The following is a 10,724-nucleotide window of genomic DNA, read 5'->3' on the forward strand; positions in this document are numbered from 1 at the left end:
CTGGTCGGTAGAGCGATTCTCAACACCCCATAGACACCGCAATGGGTGAAAATCGGCTAAGTCCCAATATGTACCTTCAGAGGGGCATATCTCGAAAACTACTCGTCAGATCGGGGCCAAATTCACAGAGAAGACACATGTCGAGGAGTTGTTTCGGATGAGCGATAGTGGTTTTTGGGTGAAAATGTACCCCTAAACCTTGTACAGAGAGGACTCCTTCCGTAGAGCAAAATCCTGAAGGTCGGGGTCGCGCAAGGGTCGACATGGGTCGAGGTGGACTATCATGCGAAACCACTTTTTTCGGTCCCTACGGTGCCCCTAGATGATGAAAAGTACAATCCGAGGTTGATTACGAACACTTTTGTGCACCCCGTTCCGTAGAGCAAAATCCTGAAGGTCGGGGTTGCGCACAAGTCGACCCCCTTCCGTAGAGCAAAATCCTGAAGGTCGGGGTCGCACAAGTGTGCACCCCCTTCCGTAGAGCAAAATCCTGAAGGTCGGGGTCGCGCAAGGGTCGACATGGGTCGAGGTGGACTATCATGCGAAACCACTTTTTTCGGTCCCTACGGTGCCCCTAGATGATGAAAAGTACAATCCGAGGTTGATTACGAACACTTTTGTGCACCCCCTTCCGTAGAGCAAAATCCTGAAGGTCGGGGTCGCGCAAGGGTCGACATGGGTCGAGGTGGACTATCATGCGAAACCACTTTTTTCGGTCCCTACGGTGCCCCTAGATGATGAAAAGTACAATCCGAGGTTGATTACGAACACTTTTGTGCACCCCCTTCCGTAGAGCAAAATCCTGAAGGTCGGGGTTGCGCACAAGTCGACCCCCTTCCGTAGAGCAAAATCCTGAAGGTCGGGGTCGCACAAGTGTGCACCCCCTTCCGTAGAGCAAAATCCTGAAGGTCGGGGTCGCGCAAGGGTCGACATGGGTCGAGGTGGACTATCATGCGAAACCACTTTTTTCGGTCCCTACGGTGCCCCTAGATGATGAAAAGTACAATCCGAGGTTGATTACGAACACTTTTGTGCACCCCCTTCCGTAGAGCAAAATCCTGAAGGTCGGGGTTGCGCACAAGTCGACCCCCTTCCGTAGAGCAAAATCCTGAAGGTCGGGGTCGCGCAAGGGTCGACATGGGTCGAGGTGGACTATCATGCGAAACCACTTTTTTCGGTCCCTACGGTGCCCCTAGATGATGAAAAGTACAATCCGAGGTTGATTACGAACACTTTTGTGCACCCCCTTCCGTAGAGCAAAATCCTGAAGGTCGGGGTCGCGCAAGGGTCGACATGGGTCGAGGTGGACTATCATGCGAAACCACTTTTTTCGGTCCCTACGGTGCCCCTAGATGATGAAAAGTACAATCCGAGGTTGATTACGAACACTTTTGTGCACCCCCTTCCGTAGAGCAAAATCCTGAAGGTCGGGGTTGCGCACAAGTCGACCCCCTTCCGTAGAGCAAAATCCTGAAGGTCGGGGTCGCGCAAGGGTCGACATGGGTCGAGGTGGACTATCATGCGAAACCACTTTTTTCGGTCCCTACGGTGCCCCTAGATGATGAAAAGTACAATCCGAGGTTGATTACGAACACTTTTGTGCACCCCCTTCCGTAGAGCAAAATCCTGAAGGTCGGGGTTGCGCACAAGTAGACCCCCTTCCGTAGAGCAAAATCCTGAAGGTCGGGGTCGTGCAAGGGTCGACATGGGTCGAGGTGGACTATCATGCGAAACCACTTTTTTCGGTCCCTACGGTGCCCCTAGATGATGAAAAGTACAATCCGAGGTTGATTACGAACACTTTTGTGCACCCCCTTCCGTAGAGCAAAATCCTGAAGGTCGGGGTCGCACAAGTGTGCACCCCCTTCCGTAGAGCAAAATCCTGAAGGTCGGGGTCGCGCAAGGGTCGACATGGGTCGAGGTGGACTATCATGCGAAACCACTTTTTTCGGTCCCTACGGTGCCCCTAGATGATGAAAAGTACAATCCGAGGTTGATTACGAACACTTTTGTGCACCCCCTTCCGTAGAGCAAAATCCTGAAGGTCGGGGTCGCGCAAGGGTCGACATGGGTCGAGGTGGACTATCATGCGAAACCACTTTTTTCGGTCCCTACGGTGCCCCTAGATGATGAAAAGTACAATCCGAGGTTGATTACGAACACTTTTGTGCACCCCCTTCCGTAGAGCAAAATCCTGAAGGTCGGGGTCGCGCAAGGGTCGACATGGGTCGAGGTGGACTATCATGCGAAACCACTTTTTTCGGTCCCTACGGTGCCCCTAGATGATGAAAAGTACAATCCGAGGTTGATTACGAACACTTTTGTGCACCCCCTTCCGTAGAGCAAAATCCTGAAGGTCGGGGTCGCGCAAGGGTCGACATGGGTCGAGGTGGACTATCATGCGAAACCACTTTTTTCGGTCCCTACGGTGCCCCTAGATGATGAAAAGTACAATCCGAGGTTGATTACGAACACTTTTGTGCACCCCCTTCCGTAGAGCAAAATCCTGAAGGTCGGGGTCGCGCAAGGGTCGACATGGGTCGAGGTGGACTATCATGCGAAACCACTTTTTTCGGTCCCTACGGTGCCCCTAGATGATGAAAAGTACAATCCGAGGTTGATTACGAACACTTTTGTGCACCCCCTTCCGTAGAGCAAAATCCTGAAGGTCGGGGTCGCGCAAGGGTCGACATGGGTCGAGGTGGACTATCATGCGAAACCACTTTTTTCGGTCCCTACGGTGCCCCTAGATGATGAAAAGTACAATCCGAGGTTGATTACGAACACTTTTGTGCACCCCCTTCCGTAGAGCAAAATCCTGAAGGTCGGGGTTGCGCACAAGTAGACCCCCTTCCGTAGAGCAAAATCCTGAAGGTCGGGGTCGCGCAAGGGTCGACATGGGTCGAGGTGGACTATCATGCGAAACCACTTTTTTCGGTCCCTACGGTGCCCCTAGATGATGAAAAGTACAATCCGAGGTTGATTACGAACACTTTTGTGCACCCCCTTCCGTAGAGCAAAATCCTGAAGGTCGGGGTCGCACAAGGGTCGACATGGGTCGAGGTGGACTATCATGCGAAACCACTTTTTTCGGTCCCTACGGTGCCCCTAGATGATGAAAAGTACAATCCGAGGTTGATTACGAACACTTTTGTGCACCCCCTTCCGTAGAGCAAAATCCTGAAGGTCGGGGTTGCGCACAAGTCGACCCCCTTCCGTAGAGCAAAATCCTGAAGGTCGGGGTCGCGCAAGGGTCGACATGGGTCGAGGTGGACTATCATGCGAAACCACTTTTTTCGGTCCCTACGGTGCCCCTAGATGATGAAAAGTACAATCCGAGGTTGATTACGAACACTTTTGTGCACCCCCTTCCGTAGAGCAAAATCCTGAAGGTCGGGGTCGCGCAAGTGTGCACCCCCTTCCGTAGAGCAAAATCCTGAAGGTCGGGGTCGCGCAAGGGTCGACATGGGTCGAGGTGGACTATCATGCGAAACCACTTTTTTCGGTCCCTACGGTGCCCCTAGATGATGAAAAGTACAATCCGAGGTTGATTACGAACACTTTTGTGCACCCCCTTCCGTAGAGCAAAATCCTGAAGGTCGGGGTTGCGCACAAGTCGACCCCCTTCCGTAGAGCAAAATCCTGAAGGTCGGGGTCGCGCAAGGGTCGACATGGGTCGAGGTGGACTATCATGCGAAACCACTTTTTTCGGTCCCTACGGTGCCCCTAGATGATGAAAAGTACAATCCGAGGTTGATTACGAACACTTTTGTGCACCCCCTTCCGTAGAGCAAAATCCTGAAGGTCGGGGTCGAGCAAGGGTAGACCCCTTCCGTAGAGCAAAATCCTGAAGGTCGGGGTCGCGCAAGGGTCGACATGGGTCGAGGTGGACTATCATGCGAAACCACTTTTTTCGGTCCCTACGGTGCCCCTAGATGATGAAAAGTACAATCCGAGGTTGATTACGAACACTTTTGTGCACCCCCTTCCGTAGAGCAAAATCCTGAAGGTCGGGGTTGCGCACAAGTCGACCCCCTTCCGTAGAGCAAAATCCTGAAGGTCGGGGTCGCGCAAGGGTCGACATGGGTCGAGGTGGACTATCATGCGAAACCACTTTTTTCGGTCCCTACGGTGCCCCTAGATGATGAAAAGTACAATCCGAGGTTGATTACGAACACTTTTGTGCACCCCCTTTCGTAGAGCAAAATCCTGAAGGTCGGGGTTGCGCACAAGTAGACCCCTTCCGTAGAGCAAAATCCTGAAGGTCGGGGTCGCGCAAGGGTCGACATGGGTCGAGGTGGACTATCATGCGAAACCACTTTTTTCGGTCCCTACGGTGCCCCTAGATGATGAAAAGTACAATCCGAGGTTGATTACGAACACTTTTGTGCACCCCCTTCCGTAGAGCAAAATCCTGAAGGTCGGGGTCGCGCAAGGGTCGACATGGGTCGAGGTGGACTATCATGCGAAACCACTTTTTTCGGTCCCTACGGTGCCCCTAGATGATGAAAAGTACAATCCGAGGTTGATTACGAACACTTTTGTGCACCCCCTTCCGTAGAGCAAAATCCTGAAGGTCGGGGTCGCGCAAGGGTCGACATGGGTCGAGGTGGACTATCATGCGAAACCACTTTTTTCGGTCCCTACGGTGCCCCTAGATGATGAAAAGTACAATCCGAGGTTGATTACGAACACTTTTGTGCACCCCCTTCCGTAGAGCAAAATCCTGAAGGTCGGGGTCGCGCAAGGGTCGACATGGGTCGAGGTGGACTATCATGCGAAACCACTTTTTTCGGTCCCTACGGTGCCCCTAGATGATGAAAAGTACAATCCGAGGTTGATTACGAACACTTTTGTGCACCCCCTTCCGTAGAGCAAAATCCTGAAGGTCGGGGTCGCGCAAGGGTCGACATGGGTCGAGGTGGACTATCATGCGAAACCACTTTTTTCGGTCCCTACGGTGCCCCTAGATGATGAAAAGTACAATCCGAGGTTGATTACGAACACTTTTGTGCACCCCCTTCCGTAGAGCAAAATCCTGAAGGTCGGGGTCGCGCAAGGGTCGACATGGGTCGAGGTGGACTATCATGCGAAACCACTTTTTTCGGTCCCTACGGTGCCCCTAGATGATGAAAAGTACAATCCGAGGTTGATTACGAACACTTTTGTGCACCCCCTTCCGTAGAGCAAAATCCTGAAGGTCGGGGTTGCGCACAAGTCGACCCCCTTCCGTAGAGCAAAATCCTGAAGGTCGGGGTCGCGCAAGGGTCGACATGGGTCGAGGTGGACTATCATGCGAAACCACTTTTTTCGGTCCCTACGGTGCCCCTAGATGATGAAAAGTACAATCCGAGGTTGATTACGAACACTTTTGTGCACCCCCTTCCGTAGAGCAAAATCCTGAAGGTCGGGGTTGCGCACAAGTAGACCCCCTTCCGTAGTGCAAAATCCTGAAGGTCGGGGTCGCGCAAGGGTCGACATGGGTCGAGGTGGACTATCATACGAAACCACTTTTTTCGGTCCCTACGGTGCCCCTAGATGATGAAAAGTACAATCCGAGGTTGATTACGAACACTTTTGTGCACCCCCTTCCGTAGAGCAAAATCCTGAAGGTCGGGGTCGCGCAAGGGTCGACATGGGTCGAGGTGGACTATCATGCGAAACCACTTTTTTCGGTCCCTACGGTGCCCCTAGATGATGAAAAGTACAATCCGAGGTTGATTACGAACACTTTTGTGCACCCCCTTCCGTAGAGCAAAATCCTGAAGGTCGGGGTTGCGCACAAGTAGACCCCCTTCCGTAGAGCAAAATCCTGAAGGTCGGGGTCGCGCAAGGGTCGACATGGGTCGAGGTGGACTATCATGCGAAACCACTTTTTTCGGTCCCTACGGTGCCCCTAGATGATGAAAAGTACAATCCGAGGTTGATTACGAACACTTTTGTGCACCCCCTTCCGTAGAGCAAAATCCTGAAGGTCGGGGTCGCGCAAGGGTCGACATGGGTCGAGGTGGACTATCATGCGAAACCACTTTTTTCGGTCCCTACGGTGCCCCTAGATGATGAAAAGTACAATCCGAGGTTGATTACGAACACTTTTGTGCACCCCCTTCCGTAGAGCAAAATCCTGAAGGTCGGGGTTGCGCACAAGTCGACCCCCTTCCGTAGAGCAAAATCCTGAAGGTCGGGGTCGCGCAAGGGTCGACATGGGTCGAGGTGGACTATCATGCGAAACCACTTTTTTCGGTCCCTACGGTGCCCCTAGATGATGAAAAGTACAATCCGAGGTTGATTACGAACACTTTTGTGCACCCCCTTCCGTAGAGCAAAATCCTGAAGGTCGGGGTTGCGCACAAGTCGACCCCCTTCCGTAGAGCAAAATCCTGAAGGTCGGGGTCGCGCAAGGGTCGACATGGGTCGAGGTGGACTATCATGCGAAACCACTTTTTTCGGTCCCTACGGTGCCCCTAGATGATGAAAAGTACAATCCGAGGTTGATTACGAACACTTTTGTGCACCCCCTTCCGTAGAGCAAAATCCTGAAGGTCGGGGTTGCGCACAAGTAGACCCCCTTCCGTAGAGCAAAATCCTGAAGGTCGGGGTCGCGCAAGGGTCGACATGGGTCGAGCTGGACTATCATGCGAAACCACTTTTTTCGGTCCCTATGGTGCCCCTAGATGATGAAAAGTACAATCCGAGGTTGATTACGAACACTTTTGTGCACCCCCTTCCGTAGAGCAAAATCCTGAAGGTCGGGGTCGCGCAAGGGTCGACATGGGTCGAGGTGGACTATCATGCGAAACCACTTTTTTCGGTCCCTACGGTGCCCCTAGATGATGAAAAGTACAATCCGAGGTTGATTACGAACACTTTTGTGCACCCCCTTCCGTAGAGCAAAATCCTGAAGGTCGGGGTCGCGCAAGGGTCGACATGGGTCGAGGTGGACTATCATGCGAAACCACTTTTTTCGGTCCCTACGGTGCCCCTAGATGATGAAAAGTACAATCCGAGGTTGATTACGAACACTTTTGTGCACCCCCTTCCGTAGAGCAAAATCCTGAAGGTCGGGGTTGCGCACAAGTAGACCCCCTTCCGTAGAGCAAAATCCTGAAGGTCGGGGTCGCGCAAGGGTCGACATGGGTCGAGGTGGACTATCATGCGAAACCACTTTTTTCGGTCCCTACGGTGCCCCTAGATGATGAAAAGTACAATCCGAGGTTGATTACGAACACTTTTGTGCACCCCCTTCCGTAGAGCAAAATCCTGAAGGTCGGGGTCGCGCAAGGGTCGACATGGGTCGAGGTGGACTATCATGCGAAACCACTTTTTTCGGTCCCTACGGTGCCCCTAGATGATGAAAAGTACAATCCGAGGTTGATTACGAACACTTTTGTGCACCCCCTTCCGTAGAGCAAAATCCTGAAGGTCGGGGTTGCGCACAAGTCGACCCCCTTCCGTAGAGCAAAATCCTGAAGGTCGGGGTCGCGCAAGGGTCGACATGGGTCGAGGTGGACTATCATGCGAAACCACTTTTTTCGGTCCCTACGGTGCCCCTAGATGATGAAAAGTACAATCCGAGGTTGATTACGAACACTTTTGTGCACCCCCTTCCGTAGAGCAAAATCCTGAAGGTCGGGGTCGCACAAGTGTGCACCCCCTTCCGTAGAGCAAAATCCTGAAGGTCGGGGTCGCGCAAGGGTCGACATGGGTCGAGGTGGACTATCATGCGAAACCACTTTTTTCGGTCCCTACGGTGCCCCTAGATGATGAAAAGTACAATCCGAGGTTGATTACGAACACTTTTGTGCACCCCCTTCCGTAGAGCAAAATCCTGAAGGTCGGGGTTGCGCACAAGTAGACCCCCTTCCGTAGTGCAAAATCCTGAAGGTCGGGGTCGCGCAAGGGTCGACATGGGTCGAGGTGGACTATCATACGAAACCACTTTTTTCGGTCCCTACGGTGCCCCTAGATGATGAAAAGTACAATCCGAGGTTGATTACGAACACTTTTGTGCACCCCCTTCCGTAGAGCAAAATCCTGAAGGTCGGGGTCGCGCAAGGGTCGACATGGGTCGAGGTGGACTATCATGCGAAACCACTTTTTTCGGTCCCTACGGTGCCCCTAGATGATGAAAAGTACAATCCGAGGTTGATTACGAACACTTTTGTGCACCCCCTTCCGTAGAGCAAAATCCTGAAGGTCGGGGTTGCGCACAAGTAGACCCCCTTCCGTAGAGCAAAATCCTGAAGGTCGGGGTCGCGCAAGGGTCGACATGGGTCGAGGTGGACTATCATGCGAAACCACTTTTTTCGGTCCCTACGGTGCCCCTAGATGATGAAAAGTACAATCCGAGGTTGATTACGAACACTTTTGTGCACCCCCTTCCGTAGAGCAAAATCCTGAAGGTCGGGGTCGCGCAAGGGTCGACATGGGTCGAGGTGGACTATCATGCGAAACCACTTTTTTCGGTCCCTACGGTGCCCCTAGATGATGAAAAGTACAATCCGAGGTTGATTACGAACACTTTTGTGCACCCCCTTCCGTAGAGCAAAATCCTGAAGGTCGGGGTTGCGCACAAGTCGACCCCCTTCCGTAGAGCAAAATCCTGAAGGTCGGGGTCGCGCAAGGGTCGACATGGGTCGAGGTGGACTATCATGCGAAACCACTTTTTTCGGTCCCTACGGTGCCCCTAGATGATGAAAAGTACAATCCGAGGTTGATTACGAACACTTTTGTGCACCCCCTTCCGTAGAGCAAAATCCTGAAGGTCGGGGTTGCGCACAAGTAGACCCCCTTCCGTAGAGCAAAATCCTGAAGGTCGGGGTCGCGCAAGGGTCGACATGGGTCGAGGTGGACTATCATGCGAAACCACTTTTTTCGGTCCCTACGGTGCCCCTAGATGATGAAAAGTACAATCCGAGGTTGATTACGAACACTTTTGTGCACCCCCTTCCGTAGAGCAAAATCCTGAAGGTCGGGGTCGCACAAGTGTGCACCCCCCTTCCGTAGAGCAAAATCCTGAAGGTCGGGGTCGCGCAAGGGTCGACATGGGTCGAGGTGGACTATCATGCGAAACCACTTTTTTCGGTCCCTACGGTGCCCCTAGATGATGAAAAGTACAATCCGAGGTTGATTACGAACACTTTTGTGCACCCCCTTCCGTAGAGCAAAATCCTGAAGGTCGGGGTTGCGCACAAGTCGACCCCCTTCCGTAGAGCAAAATCCTGAAGGTCGGGGTCGCGCAAGGGTCGACATGGGTCGAGGTGGACTATCATGCGAAACCACTTTTTTCGGTCCCTACGGTGCCCCTAGATGATGAAAAGTACAATCCGAGGTTGATTACGAACACTTTTGTGCACCCCCTTCCGTAGAGCAAAATCCTGAAGGTCGGGGTCGCGCAAGGGTCGACATGGGTCGAGGTGGACTATCATGCGAAACCACTTTTTTCGGTCCCTACGGTGCCCCTAGATGATGAAAAGTACAATCCGAGGTTGATTACGAACACTTTTGTGCACCCCCTTCCGTAGAGCAAAATCCTGAAGGTCGGGGTCGCGCAAGTGTGCACCCCCTTCCGTAGAGCAAAATCCTGAAGGTCGGGGTCGCGCAAGGGTCGACATGGGTCGAGGTGGACTATCATGCGAAACCACTTTTTTCGGTCCCTACGGTGCCCCTAGATGATGAAAAGTACAATCCGAGGTTGATTACGAACACTTTTGTGCACCCCCTTCCGTAGAGCAAAATCCTGAAGGTCGGGGTTGCGCACAAGTCGACCCCCTTCCGTAGAGCAAAATCCTGAAGGTCGGGGTCGCGCAAGGGTCGACATGGGTCGAGGTGGACTATCATGCGAAACCACTTTTTTCGGTCCCTACGGTGCCCCTAGATGATGAAAAGTACAATCCGAGGTTGATTACGAACACTTTTGTGCACCCCCTTCCGTAGAGCAAAATCCTGAAGGTCGGGGTCGAGCAAGGGTAGACCCCTTCCGTAGAGCAAAATCCTGAAGGTCGGGGTCGCGCAAGGGTCGACATGGGTCGAGGTGGACTATCATGCGAAACCACTTTTTTCGGTCCCTACGGTGCCCCTAGATGATGAAAAGTACAATCCGAGGTTGATTACGAACACTTTTGTGCACCCCCTTCCGTAGAGCAAAATCCTGAAGGTCGGGGTTGCGCACAAGTCGACCCCCTTCCGTAGAGCAAAATCCTGAAGGTCGGGGTCGCGCAAGGGTCGACATGGGTCGAGGTGGACTATCATGCGAAACCACTTTTTTCGGTCCCTACGGTGCCCCTAGATGATGAAAAGTACAATCCGAGGTTGATTACGAACACTTTTGTGCACCCCCTTCCGTAGAGCAAAATCCTGAAGGTCGGGGTCGCGCAAGGGTCGACATGGGTCGAGGTGGACTATCATGCGAAACCACTTTTTTCGGTCCCTACGGTGCCCCTAGATGATGAAAAGTACAATCCGAGGTTGATTACGAACACTTTTGTGCACCCCCTTCCGTAGAGCAAAATCCTGAAGGTCGGGGTCGCGCAAAGGTCGACATGGGTCGAGGTGGACTATCATGCGAAACCACTTTTTTCGGTCCCTACGGTGCCCCTAGATGATGAAAAGTACAATCCGAGGTTGATTACGAACACTTTTGTGCACCCCCTTCCGTAGAGCAAAATCCTGAAGGTCGGGGTTGCGCACAAGTAGACCCCCTTCCGTAGAGCAAAATCCTGAAG

Source organism: Anopheles nili (genome assembly GCF_943737925.1).
Source record: "Anopheles nili chromosome X unlocalized genomic scaffold, idAnoNiliSN_F5_01 X_unloc_5, whole genome shotgun sequence".
NCBI lineage: Eukaryota > Metazoa > Arthropoda > Insecta > Diptera > Culicidae > Anopheles > Anopheles nili.